The sequence below is a fragment of the Mus caroli genome, chromosome 6 (genome assembly GCF_900094665.2).
Source record: "Mus caroli chromosome 6, CAROLI_EIJ_v1.1, whole genome shotgun sequence".
Classification (NCBI taxonomy): domain Eukaryota; kingdom Metazoa; phylum Chordata; class Mammalia; order Rodentia; family Muridae; genus Mus; species Mus caroli.
This window is the reverse complement of record NC_034575.1, coordinates 26,244,769-26,262,749: the sequence shown is the minus strand read 5'-3', so window position 1 is coordinate 26,262,749 and position 17,981 is coordinate 26,244,769. Positions and strand designations below refer to the sequence as shown.

General features: G+C 39.9%; 1 protein-coding gene across 2 annotated transcripts in view; it reads right to left on the bottom strand.

The window, feature by feature from the left end:
- Positions 1-17,981, bottom strand: part of Mkln1 (muskelin 1) — a 111,439-nt gene that overhangs the window by 92,995 nt on the left and 463 nt on the right. The window lies entirely within an intron of this gene.

Below are 17,981 nucleotides of genomic sequence, written 5' to 3'. Positions count from 1 at the left end.
TGGGTTATTAAATGAAAATCTTAGTAGCAGGAGTGGGATACTTCCTTATAAGTTATACATCAAAAATGTCCCATATGCCCCCTCAAACAATATTGCCACTGCTCTTCATGCCCACAAGAACTAGATCCACTGCTCCTCAGCACACATTCTGATTGTAGGGCATACAGAAATCCAACCAGAATTGACCTGAAAACTTCCTCACAGACAGCTAATGTTCGTAATGCTGGAAGGTGCTACACAGGCAGGTAGGCGAGACGAGTCATCAATGGGATGACCCAGCAATGAATCCTGGACATGACAATACTAACTCACCAGGTAAGAAGTGCCCACCACTTCTTACAGTGATGGAGGAGTGAAGATTATAGAATAACCGACCACTTTCTGGTTGGCTCTAAGCCCTGCCTGGCACTGTAAACCTGGTCAAAAACCCAGGGATCTGAAGGTCACAGGCCATGGGGATGGCAGTGAGGGGTGGGGCAACCCATACCAAAATGCCTTCTAGATACTGGCTTATGCCCACAGATGAGTGTTGTTCTCAACCCTGACCAGAGAAGCTGATTCTATAGGAAGCACCAATTAATTCAAAGGTTCCTAACTAGGTCAAAGTACTGAGAAAAAGTGACTGTTAAGTACTCAAGTGGGACAACTATTCCCCTTGCTGCCAAGCTCCAGCAACACAGTAAAGAAAGGGTAGAAAGAATGTACAAGTTGAAGGATGAGGTGGAAACCTGTGAAATGCAGACGCTGGGCATGGCACGGCTGCTACACTCATGAACTCACTGCAATGATGATTACCTGATTATCTGCGCAGAATCAAGCCAACATCAGTCCATATTCTAGTCGGTAGTACTACCTGGACTCAGTAAGGGTGTTGTTGTTGGTGTTGTTGGTTTTGTTTTGTTTCTTTAAAAAGGAGAAGGTATAAAGATGGGAAGAGAACATGTTGGGAGCATGTTGGCATGTTGGGGTGTGTAAGATCAATGCACACAGGTATGAAACTACCAAAGAATCAATTTCATTTTTGATTAGGGGAACTTCCCGAGATGAGTAGTGGTAAAGTAGATGCCTGACTGTTTTGATCTTGTCACATATCCTGCATACCAAGACTGAGCTCATTCAGGAAGGATAAGGAGAGTCCTCTGTCACCCTCACTCCCTTCCCTACCCTTCTGCCATGGGATGCTTCCCACAAAAGATCTTTTTCCCAGATGTTAGTTCCTGAATCTTGAATAGCTCAGCTTCTAAAACTGTAATCCAATACATTTCCTATTACAAACCACCTAATCTATGGCCCTCTGGTACAGTCAAACAAGAGAGGAATAAAATATATTCTGAAAATCAGTGTCAATACCACTCATAAGCAGTTTACTATTATTTAAAGCTAAAGTTAGATTAGTTATAAACGTATTTAACAAACTTTAGGCTAAGCAGTGTGATGGTTTGGATGAGAAAATGCCTCTACCGTCTTAGGCATTTCAGCCTGGCCCCAGTGGATGGCACTATTTGAGGTGGTTTAGGTGGTGCAGCCTTCCTGGGGAAGCATGTCACTGGAGGACGGCTGTGAGAATAAAAAGCCTTGCCTGCTTCTAGTTGCTCTCCCAGTTTCAAGCTTACAGTTCAAGGTATGAGTTTTCATCTTCCTGTCCCTGCCACCTGCTTCCAGGCAGTCCCAGCCATTGTGGACTCTAACCCTCTAGACGTGTACAAAATATCCTCTTGTATTAACAGAAGCACTAAAAAGTAAGAGAAATGCAATTAATATGTAAAAGAAAATAAAGTCACACTGGAGGCTCATTTCAAATCAGAGATAGAAAATAAAAAGATGCAAGAAATAAGTGTATGAGATGGAAAACAGTTTTATATATGGCAGATATCAATCCAATTATATCAATAATCAATTTGTATGTAAATGGCTGAAATAAACCAACTTAAAGAGAATGTTGAAATGGATGAGAAAAACAACTGCTCAAATACATCACCTATGAGAAACTCACATAAAAATAAAGGACATAGGGAGCAGGGTGGGGGGGAGGGTATAGGGGACTTTTGGGATAGCATTTGAAATGTAAATGAAGAAAATATCTAATAAAAATTTTTTTAAAAAACATGAAAAAATAAATAAATAAATAAAGGACATGTGAATGTGAAAAAACAGATGAAGATGCAGCATGTTTGAAATAGAAGGCAGACCAGCCAGATCCAAATCAGGCTTACTTAAGAAGGGAAAATCATTAGGGACAGAGGGGCATTGATGAAATGTGTCAATTCCTCAAGAAGACACAACTCTTAATGTGACTGTACCAAACAAAAAAAGTGTCAAAATACTTGAGGAAAAAATTGTCAGAATTGCAAGAAGCACTATTTTAATTGCAGATTCCCAACCTCTCACTTTCAGCAACTGACAGATTCAAGAGGCAGAAACTCAGCACACCAATGAGCTAAAAAGCACCATCAATCAACTGGATGTAACTGGCATACACAGAACACTCACCAACAGCAAAGGCATTCTCCTCAACTCACACGGGAGCACTCACTACCACAGGAAAACGTGTCAGTGACACCAACAGCTCACAGATCTCAATGGGATTAAATCAGAATCATTCATACAAGACAGTTAGAAAACTCTTAAAATAGTTAGCATATACAACACAGTTCCAAATAATACACAAATCAAGGCAGCCTCAGGGTAAACACACAAATCGAACTAGATTAATTTTTTAAAAAAAGAACGAAAACTTACGGAAACGGTGCAATACCATAAAAACAACACTTAGCAGACGTGTTAAATACATACAAGAAAATTAGGAAGATTGTAAAATCAATCACCTAAGCTTCCCCCCTAAGGAGCTAGGACAAAAAAGGAAATGTAACCATGAATATCACAAAAAATAAAAAGTAAAGCAAAAATTACAGTAGAAATCAAACTAAAAATGAGAACGAGGAAAAAGAATGAAGCCAGAGACTGAGTCCTTAAAAACAAAACAAAACAAACAAATGTAAAACAGAACTTACAGATCACCAAGCATGGAAGTTTGGGGTTTTGTGGGTTTAGCTGTCCTTTCTTTCTCAGAGTCAGGGTGCTAGACAACCTTGAGAAGGAGGCAATAGTGGCCTGGCTGGCAGCAATTAGGAAATAACAGGAGTTCCATCGCCACCAGCACAGAGTGGCTTCCATTCCTGGCTTCAATGCCTAACCTACTTCCTAGGCCCCCAGTCCCTGCCACTTCTTTCTAGCAACAGTGGAAACAGGAAAATAAGCTCCAAGGAAGGGAGGGCTCATTAGGGAGAGTATGTTGTGAGTGTGTGTGTGTGTGTGTGTGTGCCCATGTGGGTGCGTGCCTGCCTGCCTGCCTGTCTTTATGTCTAAGAGTCTGCAGAGACCAAAGAGGATATCAGATTCTCTGGAGCTGGAGTTACAAGCTCTGAGAATATCAAACGCCCTTTCTAACTATTGAGCCATCTCTCCAGCTCCCGGTTTCTATTTTTTTCAAATTAACATATAACATTTATACTCACTTATGTGACCACATTACAAATCAAATTTCTGTGCAGATATAATGACCAAACCAGAGTACTCAGAACTTCCATCCCTCAAATATCAACTCGCCTATGATTCTGGGAACTCAAATCTTCCTCTCTAGTTATTTTGAAATGTACAACTAACGGCTCTGGATTAGTTCCTCAATTTTGTAACATAAGAGAACTATAGCAACTGTATCTGCGTATTGATTATCTTACCCTCTGACTGCTTTCCCTTCCTAGCTTCTACTAAGTGCTATTGTACATCTACTATTATGTGATTAATGTCTTTAGCTTCTTCAATATGTGTCTCTCTATACTTAATTTACTTTACTTAACATAATGCCCTTAAGTTTCAGTCATACATTGGCAGGACGGCATCCTTTTTATGGTTAAACAGTATTCCTCCTAACCCCTGCTCTGTCACACACATATATTCATGGACACACATACACCACACATAAACACACACACACAATCTTTGAAAACAAAATCTGTGTGTACACACGTATGCCTGTGTATATGAATGTCATTTGTGTGTATGCCTTGGAGGCCAGAAGAGGGCACAAAAGCCCTGAGTCTGGAGTTCTAGATGAATGTGAACCACCTGTCAATCAAACTCCAGTCCTATGCAAGTGCAGCAAATGTTCTTAACCACTGAGCCATGTCTGTTCCCACATAGTTTTTAAAATCTATTCATCTGCTGATGGACATCTTGGCTGACTCTATAATTCTGGTTCCTGTGACTAGTGCTGCAATAAGCAGGGGTGTGGGTATCTCTTTGATGCAATGACTTTTATATACCCAGGAGTACGGCTGCTGGGCCATAAAGTTTTTTGAGAGGCCTCTGTACTGTTTCTATAGCAGCTACACAATGTTCTTACTTACTGACTGACTGACTTACTTTCTCATATCACTACCCACAATATACAATTATCCTTTCTCTAAATCCTAGGCAAGTTCTTACACAAAACTCACTAATCTATAAAAGCAAAAATCAGGCTCTAGAAATAATTAAAATCTTGTTCTGGTAAGGTCTCTGTTAAAAGGTAAAATGAGAAGATACAGCCTGGAAGAACCTATTTTATGTTCAAAAAATGACATCTAAAATATATAAGTACTTACAATGATTAGGCTTTTTTAAAAAAAAAAAAAGCAAACAATTCAATTAAAAAACAGGCAAGGCACGAATAAGAACTCATTGAGCATATCCAAGGGGGCAGATAAGCATATGAAAACATGTGCAACACCAATAGCCATCACAAACATCCACAACCAGCATCATTACTTGCCTATCAGAACAGCTAAAATTAAAATACAGTGATGGCTCAAAGGCTATTACCAACTCAGAGAAACTTCAGATGACAATGGCTCAATGGCTAATGACCTGAATTCAATCCCCAAGACCCACATATTAGGTGAGAACTCTTACATGTTCACACTCGCACACACAGACACACACACACTAGAGATAATGGAATACCTGTACCCTAATGTGAGTGTAAAATGGTACAGCCATTTTAGGTGTATATTATAGTTTCTTAAGTATTTTTTGTGTGATTCAGTAACTAAACTTGCCGGGCAGTGGTGCCACATGCCTTTAGTCCCAGCACTGGGAGGTAGAGGCAGGTGGATCCACAAGCTTGAGGCCATTCTGGTCAACAGAGCAAGTTCCAGGACGACTAAGGCTACACTGAAAAATCCTGTCTAGAAAACCCAAAAACCAAACCAAAAAACAACAACAACAAAAACAAACAAAAAACCCAACAACAACAACAACATAAAACTAGACTCTTAAACACTGATTCAAGGGAAATAACATTTTATATCCAAATAAAAACCTACATACAAATGTTCAAACTGGAAGCAATCCAGATGTCCTTCAATTGATAAAGACCAAACCATACTATACTTAAGGAACAGATAAACACAATAATTGCTTTTATTTGCTTGAACCAAAAACTAATAAAAATGGCTACTCAAATTAGAAGGAATAAAAGGGCTAAAGGACAGATACAAAGCCAAGCTGTACAGCTTAAACTCTGAAACCACAGGGGCTGGCAGATGGCTAAGATAAAAGTACATGTTGCTCTTGGAGAGGACCCAGATTGGGTTCCCAAGCCCCTACACAGTGCCTCACAACCATGCATAACTTCAGCTCTAGGGGATCAGAGACCCTCTTCCCACCTCCACAGACAAGCAGCACGGTACACATACATACAGGCAGGCAAAACTTTTCATTTATTTTATATATTTATATGAAATTACACGAGTCTTCAGTGAAGCCTATTGGAGACAAATCTCTAGCAGAGCAATTCTGAAGGCTTCAAATGATTTCGTCTTTGTGGTTATTCACGCCTTCATATGACCTATCTCTACCGTAGGATGGCCTAAACTTATTTCAAATAAAATACAAAGAAATGGCAATGTAGTGCCATTTTTAAACCCTAGATACATAAAAGTGATCTAGCTCTTACGGATTCTCCCTAGCTAGCTTTGGCGAAGCAGAACATGACTGAAGTTCTGTAAGAGACTTGGAGCTGAAGACCCTCCTAAATCATGCCCAAACCCTTGATAATTAAGTATCATTTAATAAATGTATTGTTTTAAGCTGTAACTTGTGGCAGACTGTTACTGAGGCAACAGATAATTAATGTGGTGTGCTCTTCTTCATTCATATTGAAATATTTAGGAGTGAAACAACTTAATTTAGGAAATATAAGAGAAATAGGTAAGTACAAAAAGAGACTGGACATTTTGGAATGCAAATAGAAGGTCACTGTAGTACAAGGAAAAATTGACTCAGCTTATTGTCACCATGGAATTGATCATGTTTCAGCCTGCAATAATTATCTCTAAGGATTCAAAGCACTCTGGGGACACAACCATGCATACATACTCCACACAAGCAAACAGAGTCACCACTGGGGAAAGCATGCCAACGACAGAAAATAGGCATTCCAATGCAGGTGACAGACTGGGAAACTCTCAGTGGTCAAAACTCAAACTGAAAAGTTGTCTCACATATATTCTGATACTAAGAATTACCCTGCTTCAACCTAAAGCAAAAAGCATTAAAAGTGGAAAAGACTTAGGAAAGGTTTACTGCTTTTAGATACACATTCATTTGTATTAGACTAAACAACAGTATATACAAAGGGTTTATAAATATTTAAGAGATCAAACTATTTCCAGTCTCCCTACAAGGTTCATTTATATGTAGATGACCTTACTAAGGTAATCAGAATCAAATTCTGACTTTATCAAATCCTCAAACTATCTTTTCTGGGCAATCATTCAATTTACTGTATTACTGGGATAGGATGCCTGACTTTTAAAATTTATTCTAATACATCTTAAAAGATGTGATACAGGGAGGAAAATGAGTTATAATGGGGATGCAGAAGTAAGGCTAACTGGAAAAAAAGGTAGCAACCAGACAGAGTCCAGGAAAGGGGAGTGAGGGGGAACAAATGTAAAGAAAAGAATAATGACACACATGCATGCAGAAACCAAAATGAAACACATAACAGTATATGCTAACCTAAAACACAGACACTTTTTCTGGTTTATCAACTTTATGCCATCCCTTTCCAAAAGTCCATCAACTCTTAAACTGCTCACACTGTGTAAGAATAGAGAAAATCCTTGAGAACAGACTCATGTAGAATTGTCAACACCAGGACTGGACCAGAATACCTCCTTGTTCAGTGTCCTATCACACTGCACTTCCCACTGTACCTCTCCTTCATTCCAGAGCCGACGTCCTCCCTCAGTGGAGCCCATTAACTTAACCTGTACTGAGAGAGAGGCCAAGCAAATTTACACCAAACCCAAGCTACTCACTCACTGAAAACACACTCTCCTAACAGTATCTTTGACCAAGACCAAAGTCCTATCACACATATTGGAAAGTATTATTCAGTGTTAGTCCTCAGAAATACTCCAAAGTATTCACAAGCATGTTACAAACTATATTAACTATTCTTATCTTAAAACTGTTTAAATTTTCAATACCATATACTAAACTTTAACACAGGGGAGTCCACCAACCATAAAACCTTCTTGTCTGACTTTTGTGATAGGTTTCAAGTAAAATTTCAAGAGCTAGACTTATCTGTTATCTTCTAAAGCATTTTTACTTATAATTAGTATGTATTTATGTATATGCATGCATGATGGAGAAACATGATGTGCCATAACTTGTGTGTGCAGGTCAGAGGACAACTGTGGGGAGCCAGTCCTCTCCTTTCATGGGTTCTTTGGATCAAACACAGGTCATGGGCTTGTGTAGCAAGTACTTTTACCCACTGAGCCATCCATCTCACCCACCCCTGTATACAGTATCTCCACAAATGTTTCCGAACCAAGTCATTGAATAATATGCTATTAAAGTCATTCTACAGATCTGTTCATGTAAAATTAAATGAGTCACAACTAGATCATATTCACAGGGTTGGCAGAGCTACTTCACTGTGTTGGGGCTGAGAACTAACAGCCTGAAGATGAGGTATCAGGCTAGAAGGCAACAGAGCACATTTCAGACTCAAGGTCCCTCAGACATTAGTATACCCTTCCCAGCACACAGAGAGGCTTTCTGCCATATCCACAAGCTTCCTATCCTGACTGGACCTGCCAAAGGGGAACACAATCGCCTTCAGTCTCTCACTGAAATCTCACTAATTAGAGATTAAATTCTTATCACAGGGACAAAGACTGAATTCTGTCTATATACCTAGCCACACTTTTTCCAAACACCACTTATCTTCTATTTCAATCCCATAAAGAATAATTTACAAACCACTGTCATCTGTTCTGTAGGCCCAGCAGACATACTACAAGCCACAGTATGTTCTCCAAGCCCATTGAGTTCCACTAAAAAGCATTACTAATTTCCTAAAATGAATGACACTCTCCCATTTCCTTCTCCTTTATAGAAAAGGAGTACATATATGATGCTGGGGTAGTAAATACACAATGGTTTTCCCCCAAGATTTGACTTTTCCCTTTTGCATATTAATAAAATAGTGAGCCTCTTTTCCAATTAGTTTATTGCAACAACCCTTTAAAGACAGGCAAGTAATTTCCTTATGCATCTAAAATGTTCATGATTTCTGCATCAATCACTCAGAGGGTCATATTCATGTTATAGATAATGTACATAAATTAGGGGGCTTTACTTATTTTCAAATTACATAGAATGTGAGCAATTCAGAGATAACTTTGAAGTCATAACCAGCATCCTTGTTCAACTTTCAGACAGCTGAGTCATCAGTCTTTCTACCAGCAAACAAAATAATCGTTTAAGGACTAGAAAGATGGCTCGGAGACTAAAACGTGCTTGCTGCTTTTCCTGCACTCATGTCTGGTGACATACGACTCCCTGCAACTCCAGCTCCTAAGGATCTGAGGCCCACGTCCGTGTTCTAACAGTGCCAGCACATAGGTGTCACACATTCATGAACACACAGAGGCATACATAAAAATACAACTTTAAATAAGAACAGTTCAAGGCATATATGCTAGGATGGTGCTAACAAGCTGGCCAATATTTTAAGATACCCAAGACTAAGACAGCCCAGTGACTTATAGCACCTGTTCATGACATATATTCTTGCCTGCCCCTTCTCAGTAAGGCAACTCCTGGCACCTCCTCTCCAGTAGGTAACTTATGGACAGGCACATTATGATAGAAAGAATTCTTTAAAAGCCAGCTTAGACTGACATTGGGATCAAGTACAGCCACTGCCAACCTATCCTTATGACAGGTGTCAGGAAAAACTCCTGTTTACCGTCTTGCACACTCAAGATAAGACATCCATAAGCTTACAATTAAGGGATATCTATAGCACAATTATATGCAGATCAACCAAATTTACACAGCAGCTCAGTTTGCCAATCTGGGTAAGAATTCATTCCCTAGAGGCTGTCTCCTCCCTCTACCTACATTCAAGAAAAGAACTCCCAGAAAAGAACTCCCAGCTCTTGAGTCCCAGGCTTGCTTGATCCTGCTTCCATTCTGTGGAGTGCACTCTACGCTCTTACTCTCACTTCTAATAAATGTATACTTTTACCTCTCCCTTTTCATGTCCTGTTCAATTCTCTGTCCGAGACATAAAGACCTAAAACCCTCTGGTAAAAATCTTAGTTTCCCGAGACTGCCATCTTCATAGTTCGGCATTCTTTTCTGCAATGTTCTTATACTTGTTGTGACCCTCCTTTCTCTATATAAATAGAGTGCAAAATCAAAGTAAGAGCTTACTAATGCTACTCTAACTGAACTCTAAACTTAGCCTTTAGTATCTTCAACTCAGCCACTCTACTGAACAACGATGACTACAGGGTGAGGTCAGATACTCTCACCCCTTACCTTAAACAGGCCCGAGAATTAACCACAAGTCAATGCCCTATACTTTGTGGTAAAGATAGCCAGAAATCTGAAAAGCTCTAATTGCAACTCAAATGCTATAATATAGGAAGAAAATATTTTTTTAAATCTGTCTTTAAATTTATCATCCAGAGTATTACAGCCTGTTGAAAATCAAGATTTCATTCAACAAATGCCAAAGACCTAGATGTATGAATTTTCAACTACCCAAAATTCTAAGCTCTGGGAGAAATTAGAAGCTATTTTCAACACTTTAAAAACGTATGCCTCAGTTTATATGAGGAATGAATTCATAAACAACTTTCAACTCTTTCAGAAATATCTTACTCGTATTTTATATATAAACAATATAGTTTGTCTTGAGACAGGGTATTCTGTTTTTTAGACTAGCATAGGACTTGCTATATAGACCAAGCTGGCTTCAAATTTGGAAATCCACCTGCCTCTGCCTCCTGAGTGCTGGAAATAAAGATGTGTGCCACAGCCTTAAATAATATAATTCTAAAAGCCAATCTTCAACCAATTTCTCAGCACTAATATGTGAAAAATATGCACATTAATAGGGAGGAACAAAAGATCTTCAAGGATGAAAGTATGGAGCACACACTCATATACACTCACACACACATACACACTCACACACTAATACTTACACAATCACATATACATACTCCCACACACTCACATTCACACACTCAACAAAAATAAAGGATGATAAAAGACTAACCTGTCACAAAAGGTAGTGCAATTAAGTTAACAGCAAGATAATCTAATCTCATATGATCATTTCAATATAGAGCTTTTGTTTATAAAGTTACATTAAGTAGTTTTTAAGGCACTTCTTTAATAACAAAAGAAAAAAAGAGAACTGACCAAAAAACAAAACAAAACAAACAAAAAATCTGACAGTCCCTCAAATAGTTAAATCCAAAAATTCTATCTCTAAACATACATGCAAAAGGAATGAAAACATTACACTCCCATAAACAATGTTTATAGAAGCATTATTCATAATGTATATATAGTCCAAATGCCTATCAACTAATGAATATACAAACTGTGGTACCTCTATACACATTCATATTACCAGTCAGAAAACACACATGGCACTGACACATGATATAATAGTGTGATCTTTAAAAACAGGATCCCAGGAAAGAATGCCTTTCATTATCCCATCTATGCGAAAGACCTGGAACAGACAACCTTCACAGACAGACACTGCGGCAAGTGCTTGCAGAGAGAAGGGTAGCTAAGGGGCACTGCTCTCTACAGACAACAAAAAGGTGTAACATGACTACAGTCACAGTCACACTTATCTCTCCCTATACTACACCTCATTGACTTGGTTTAAGTAGCTAAAATGTACTGTACATAAATTATATGTTAATAGCAAGATTACATTAAAAAAACTAAAACCACTTATAATCAAGGAACCAAAAGAAACCATATCCTAAAAGTAATCAGAATGCTGGTAATAATCCTCTAAATTATTCAGTTATTTGGCAAATCAAATTTTACATTAAACTGAACTAGAAATAAAGATCTTATTAGAAATACCTATAAAATCTTAAATAACTTCATAATAAATGTCTCAAAGACACAGATTAGAAACACTATCCCAAGTCCTTCCAAATAGTATATCCTTTTTTGTTTAAGATACTCTCAACCTTTGTTGAAAACCACTGAAGACATTTAAAATAAATTATTTTCTATTTTGAACAAGTCAACATGATATTCCACTCCTGAACCAAAATAACACTTAAAAAAGAGAAATATAATTAAAATAGCTAGTTAATTCTCTTATCTATTCATTAATAAACATTATGCTCAGATACAATGATGGGGGTTGCTACATACTCTTTATGGAGTTCATGATCCAGTTGACAGAAATAGCTATTAAGCAAGCAACCATATAAATAAGAACATAGCTAAAAATTGTAACATGTGACATATCAGACAGGCATATATTCAAGTATTCAACCATAGGGGCGGGGGATAGATGCCAGACTTACGGAGGAAGATTGGGGCACACAAAGTGTCCTAGTAAAATAGTATTTCAAGTGGCATTTGAAGAATAGGAGTTAAGTCTTATGACTCTTCTAATGGAAACTACCTAAACCAACTGGGAGGGGGAAGTGGACACTGAAAGGAAAAGGGAGGGGGCACATAGAGCTGTTACAAGTAAATGTGCAGTTTTCTTCATCTAAGTCCATTTGTTTTACAACAAACACAGGTGATAATAGTAAGCACCTGTAGTGGCTATTCCTGGTTGTCAACTTGACTATATTTGGAATGAATTACAATCCAGAATTGGAAGGCTCACCAGTGACCCTTATCTGGAGGCTTGGAGATCCTTATCTGGATCTTGATATGGAGATCTTGAGCCATAGTGGCTATGGATTCCAGAAGATTAAATCTCCCAGTTTAAGGAACACACATTTAATCTGGGCTACACCATTCATCTGGGATTAAAGGTGTGGTGGAACCTTCTGCTGGAGACAATATAAGGACATTGGAAGAAGGGAGTCTAGCTCTTGCTCCTTCGCCTGCTTGCTGTGTGAGACTGAATAACTGCTAGATCCTTGGACTTCCATTCACAGCTGCGACTGAACCATTGTTGGGAATTGGGCTGCCGACTGTAAGTCATCAATAAATTATTTTACTATATAGAGACTATCCCTAAGTTCTGTGACTCTAGAGAACCCTGACTAATACAGTACCCATCTATGTTACTTTTCTATTGCAGTGAAGAGACACCGTGACCAAGGCAACTGATAAAAGAAAGAATCTAATTGGGGGCTTACTTACAGTTTCAGAGGTGAGTTCATGACCATCAATAACAGGGAGCATGGCAGTAGGCAGGCACACAGGGTACTGGAGCAGTAGCTGAGAGTTTACAAGTTAGAGGCACAGAGGGAGAGAGGGAAAGAGGGAGATAGGGCAAAAGGGGGAGAGGGAGAGTGGCAGAGGGAGAGAGGGAGACAAGCACAGAGGGAGAGAGGGGAAGAGGGAAGAGGAGTGTGGGGGAAAGGAGGAGAGGGAGAGATAGACATAGACAGAAACTGGGCCTGCCATGGGAGCCCACCTCCAGTGACATACCTCCTCCAACAAGGCCATACCTCCTAATCCTTCCTAAACAATTCACCAACTGGGAACCAAACATTCAAATGTATGAGCCTATGGGGGCCATTCTCATTAAGACCACCACAGTCATAATCTTAATAATAATAAGATATACAAGTCATAGTAAAGTAATATAAGGATATTCTTTTTTTGTTTGTTTGTTTGTTTTTTGTTTTTTTCAAGACAGGGTTTCTCTATGCAGTCCTGGCTGTCCTGGAACTCACTCTGTAGACCAGGCTGGCCTCGAACTCAGAAATCCACCTGCCTCTGCCTCTGCCTCAAGTGCTAGGATTATAGACATGCACCACCACTACCTGGCCAAGGATATTCTTAAAGTATTAATTACTAACAGTCATAAGCCAAAAGACTGACACTAAACCCAATTATCTCTCCTCTAAACATGCCTTAACATAAATAGATTCCCACAAATGTTTTAATAAAAGCATAAGTAATATAAAATCATATTACAGGAATGAAAAATACCATATAACAAAATTAAATTATCAATTCTACACCTTACAAAAAAACAAGTCTTAAAAAAGAGATTTACAGATCAGCAAAACCAAAAGTAAAACACAACTAAGTAACTGCTAGTAAGCACATGCCTAAATCAATGTAAGACAGACACAGGTCTGTAAGCACAGAAAGGCAATATTTTTTTTAATATGCAGAAGGGAAAAAAATCTGAGCTAACTCTAATTTAATAGCAAAATACTCAAATCTTGGGGCAGCAAGCTGTCTCAGGAGGTACTTGCCACCAAGCCTGAAGACCTGATTTGAATCCCCGGAATCTATACAGTGGATGAACTGAACCAACTCCTGAAATCTGTCCTCTAACCTCCAAACATCTCCTTCTCCCTTCTTCCCTCTCTCATTCACCCTCTGTCTCTAAATGAATAAAAGAACTTAATTTTAACAAATGTATATGTTGTTAAAAAGAAACAGATCTCAAATATGCAAACACAAAACATGCACAGTAAGAGGGCTAGACAAGTACTGTCTAATATGCATAAGGTCTTGGGTTCCAATCACCAGCACCAGCGAGGAAAAACTAAGCAAAGGTTACAACCAACAAAAGCAGCTCAAATAAGGTGGACAGAACTACACCAAGTAGATTTTAAAGGCAAGAAGCACATAGTATTATTAAAGATAAAAGGGGCATATTATAACTTTCAAAGGCCCAATTTACTAGAATGATAAAGCTGTAAGTCTGTATACATCTAGTAATGACTTCAAACATACAGTTCTTAAAGAACTAAAAGGAAAAATTCAGATTCATAACCACAGAATTACCGAGGTACACCTCTCTGTTATAAAAGAGAGAGAGAGAGAGAGAGAGAGAGAGAGAGAGAGAAATTAACAACCAATAAAACCAGGGATGTAGCTCAATGAAAGAGGACTTGCCTAGCACACACAGGGACAAGTGATGCTGGTTAGCTGGAGCTAAGAAATTAGCAGTGATTAAGAAAAGACCAGCATCAGTGAGTAAAACCTTCTGGGAAGTAATTTCTGAGAGAACAAAGAAGCTGTGTTCCAGAGACAGCCAAGGATGAATCTCATGTTGGTGGCCAGAAGGTGTAAGAGTCACCCTAGACGATACCAGTTTTAAAGACATGAGGGGTCATGAGAGCAGCTGAGGCTTGGCACCATGAAGAGAGCCTATGAGAGGCTAGTTGTTAAAGTGTAGTCTAGTTGCAGCAAGACCCCAGCAGTTTTGGAGATGCCAGTACCATGGGATGTCCACCAAGATCAACAAGAGCAATGGAGTGGAGGTAGATGAGCCTAGAAGCCAAGCTGTGTGCTACAGAATGCAGAGCTGGAGAAGTGACTCAAGCAAATCCTGTCTGTAAGCACAGAGCAGCCGTATCACACAGTGAAGCAGCTCACAGAGCTTGTGAAGGGAAGTCAGAAATCCCGGTACCAGAGTCCCCTCTCCAATGCTTTTAGACCCCAGACCTAAACTAGTTAACCTCTCTAAATCTCCGATTCCCTAGCTGTAAAATATAGTATCACACTCATACTGGGGTTGGGGCAAATACTAAACATATCTAATTGCACAGAACAATCTGAGAACAGAAGACACTTAATAATTGTTATTGGTGGAGTTGTTTTAAAATAGAGTGTAAGAGGCCCCTGGAAAGCTGTATGCTGTGGGCAAGTTCATACATATTGACCTCAGCTTCCTCAGCTGCAGAACATAGGAAGCTCACTGCACATTGTGCTTAAGAATTAACAAACTATATGAGCAAAGCAGCTCAGGAACACCAAGCACCCAACAAATTATCACCAGCATCGCTACAACCTACAACAATAAACAGTCAAGAATACAGATCAATGATTTATCAAATGGTTTTACATGTAGTATGTTATCGTATCATGTGTCACTTACATGTAGCTCTCTTAATTCCAAAATTAGGTATAGATTTCAGAAGAAAAAGTAAAATAAAGGAAAATCCATTTAAACACACTGAAAAATAAAAGGCCAATGTGCTAGCGTGTGATCTTTAACTAGACCTGTTTTAACATTTTAAGGTCCCAATCAATCTTAGGAATTAAAAGGAGAAATAGTTTTTTTCATTAGAAAAAAAAAATAGAAGTCCTAGAATGAAATCTGAGATTGAAATCCTTTTCATGACTTCATGGGGGCGGGAGGAAGGGTTCTGCCCATATGTGGTATATATGCACCTATGTGTACAGATAACTGTGTTTGTGCTCCCGAGAGGCCAGAGGAGGACACAGGGTAGCCTACTCTATCACTCTCTGCCTTGTTCCTTTTCTCGCTGAACCTAGAAGCTGGTACCCAATTAGCCCCAGGGATCCTCCAGTCTCTACCCCACCAAGAGCAATGGGGTCACAAGTGCACCATACAAGACTGTCTATGTTAGCATCTGAACTCAGGTCCTCAAGCTTGTTCACAAAATCTCTCCAGCCCGTCCGTATGTGTCTATAAACAACTTAACACCTTTAACAGAATCCCTCCAATCTCTACAAACCCTTAGACAAAAGCAGTCAAGAAAGCACGCTGGGGGGAGAACTGTGGAGCGGGTCCTCTGGACTCAGCTCTGTCCTCATCTAGGCGGATGACCAGAGGCAAATCTGAACCTCTCATCCCTGTTTGCTCGTCTGGAAAATGGAGATCTGAGGTCACAGATGACAACACAGATCTCACAGCCCAGGCCGGCCTTACTTTACTATGTCGCCGAGGATGGCCTTACTCTTGTGATTCTCCTGCTTCTGCTTCCTAAGGGCTTGCATTACAGGCCTCTCCTTCCAGGCCCAACACCAGGCCCAGGCTTTTGGGGTTCTTTAGAAGACTGTTAAGGTTTAAATGAGCTAAAACACTTGAAGTACTCATAAAGATTAGCATGTGAAAGGCATAAGTAATTGCCATTTTTTGTAATTATTACCATCACCCCAAAATGCCTAGATTTCTATCAATAAATATTTGTTCTTTGCTGAACGATTTCAATAAATAGCTGGCTAGACCTTAAAAAAAAAAGTCACACCTGCTTGAGACATTTCATAATGCCTTCCACTGTTTCACCCCATTAGAGGTCATTTTAGGGGGGAAAATCAATCTCTTTCTTAAACTTCCTGTCATACAAAGATGTATACCTGCTAACCTAAGTTCAGAACCAAGAACTTCACAAGTAAGGCAGACACACACCAGCCTGCCTGACAAAGTCCTCAAACGCAAGCGTCCTAATGCTCATCTGCACTCCTTCACTCTGGACTGCTTAACTCTAAAGGGCTTTAAAATAAAAACTATACTACATGTTTGAAATGTCTTTGTGGTTAAACAAGATGCACTAAGTGGAAGTACTAAGTGCAAATAAACTGGTTTCTCTGTGGCCTTAAGGAAGCTATAGCAATGGCTTCTTCCAGCTGCAGTCCAACTGTAACAGCAGGTGCTGTCCCCACTCCAAACTGGAGGCTGACTAAAACCACTATCCCACCAGATCAAGACTCCTTTTAGAACTGCCTCTCTCCTTAACATGCCTATACAACAGGTAACGCAACTGGGATTTGGGCTATCCCAGTCTCATGCCTACCTTAGAAGGTAAAGCAATGGCAGACAACCTACAGTGTAAGAAATCTGACGAAAGACCTGGGGGTGGGAAAAGTCATTCGAGGTAGTTAGTGACACACCACCAACTCTCTAACCTAGACACAAAAAAATGTTATCTTCAGATTCAAAGGAGTCAGTCAAAACAAACAACCAAACACACCCTCCAAAAGAAAAAACTACAAAACAAACAAACAAACAGAGGTTCACAGAATGAACAGCCACAAGTCCACTTCAAATGAAGGTCGGTGCTTATCCAGCTCACCCTCAAATTAAGAGCTGGGTTCCAACATCAATCAGAGATGTGGCCATGTACCAGCTATCAACAGGCCACAACCGGCCAGATCAGAGCACAGGTCAGCCTTCATTGGGCGGGAGCTACGAGGCTTCAGTGCCAACTCTTGACCTGGTGACTAGGAGGAGGGCAGGTGGGCAGTCTGGGGAGGCTGACTCTTCACCCGCAGCTTCACTTCCAGAGTCCTGACCGACTGGACTCGAGAAATCCAATCTGAACAAACGGGAGGAATTTTTAAAATACGAATGGAACACACTCCCTGTTCAGGACACTCCGGAGATGTAGCAATTTTATTCGAATAGCTACAGAAAACTGCACCCGTTCCTCCTTGTGTTCCTAAGGCCATTTCTGCTGACATGGTGGTGCCCTCGGGCAAGCCGCACGCCCCCAGACCTGCCCTCCTTCCCGATCTTTTTCAGAACTTCCAGCCCACCCCTCCAAAAAAAAGCCAAGACACCCCTCTGCCAGTCCTCCAAGTTCTCGCCAGGGTGCGGATGGACTCCCCAACTTCTCTCGCCACTCGTGCAGAGCTAAGCACTTTTACTGCGGGCTCAGGAACTCCGGCGCTGCGTGTCCGAGCCGTCCGGG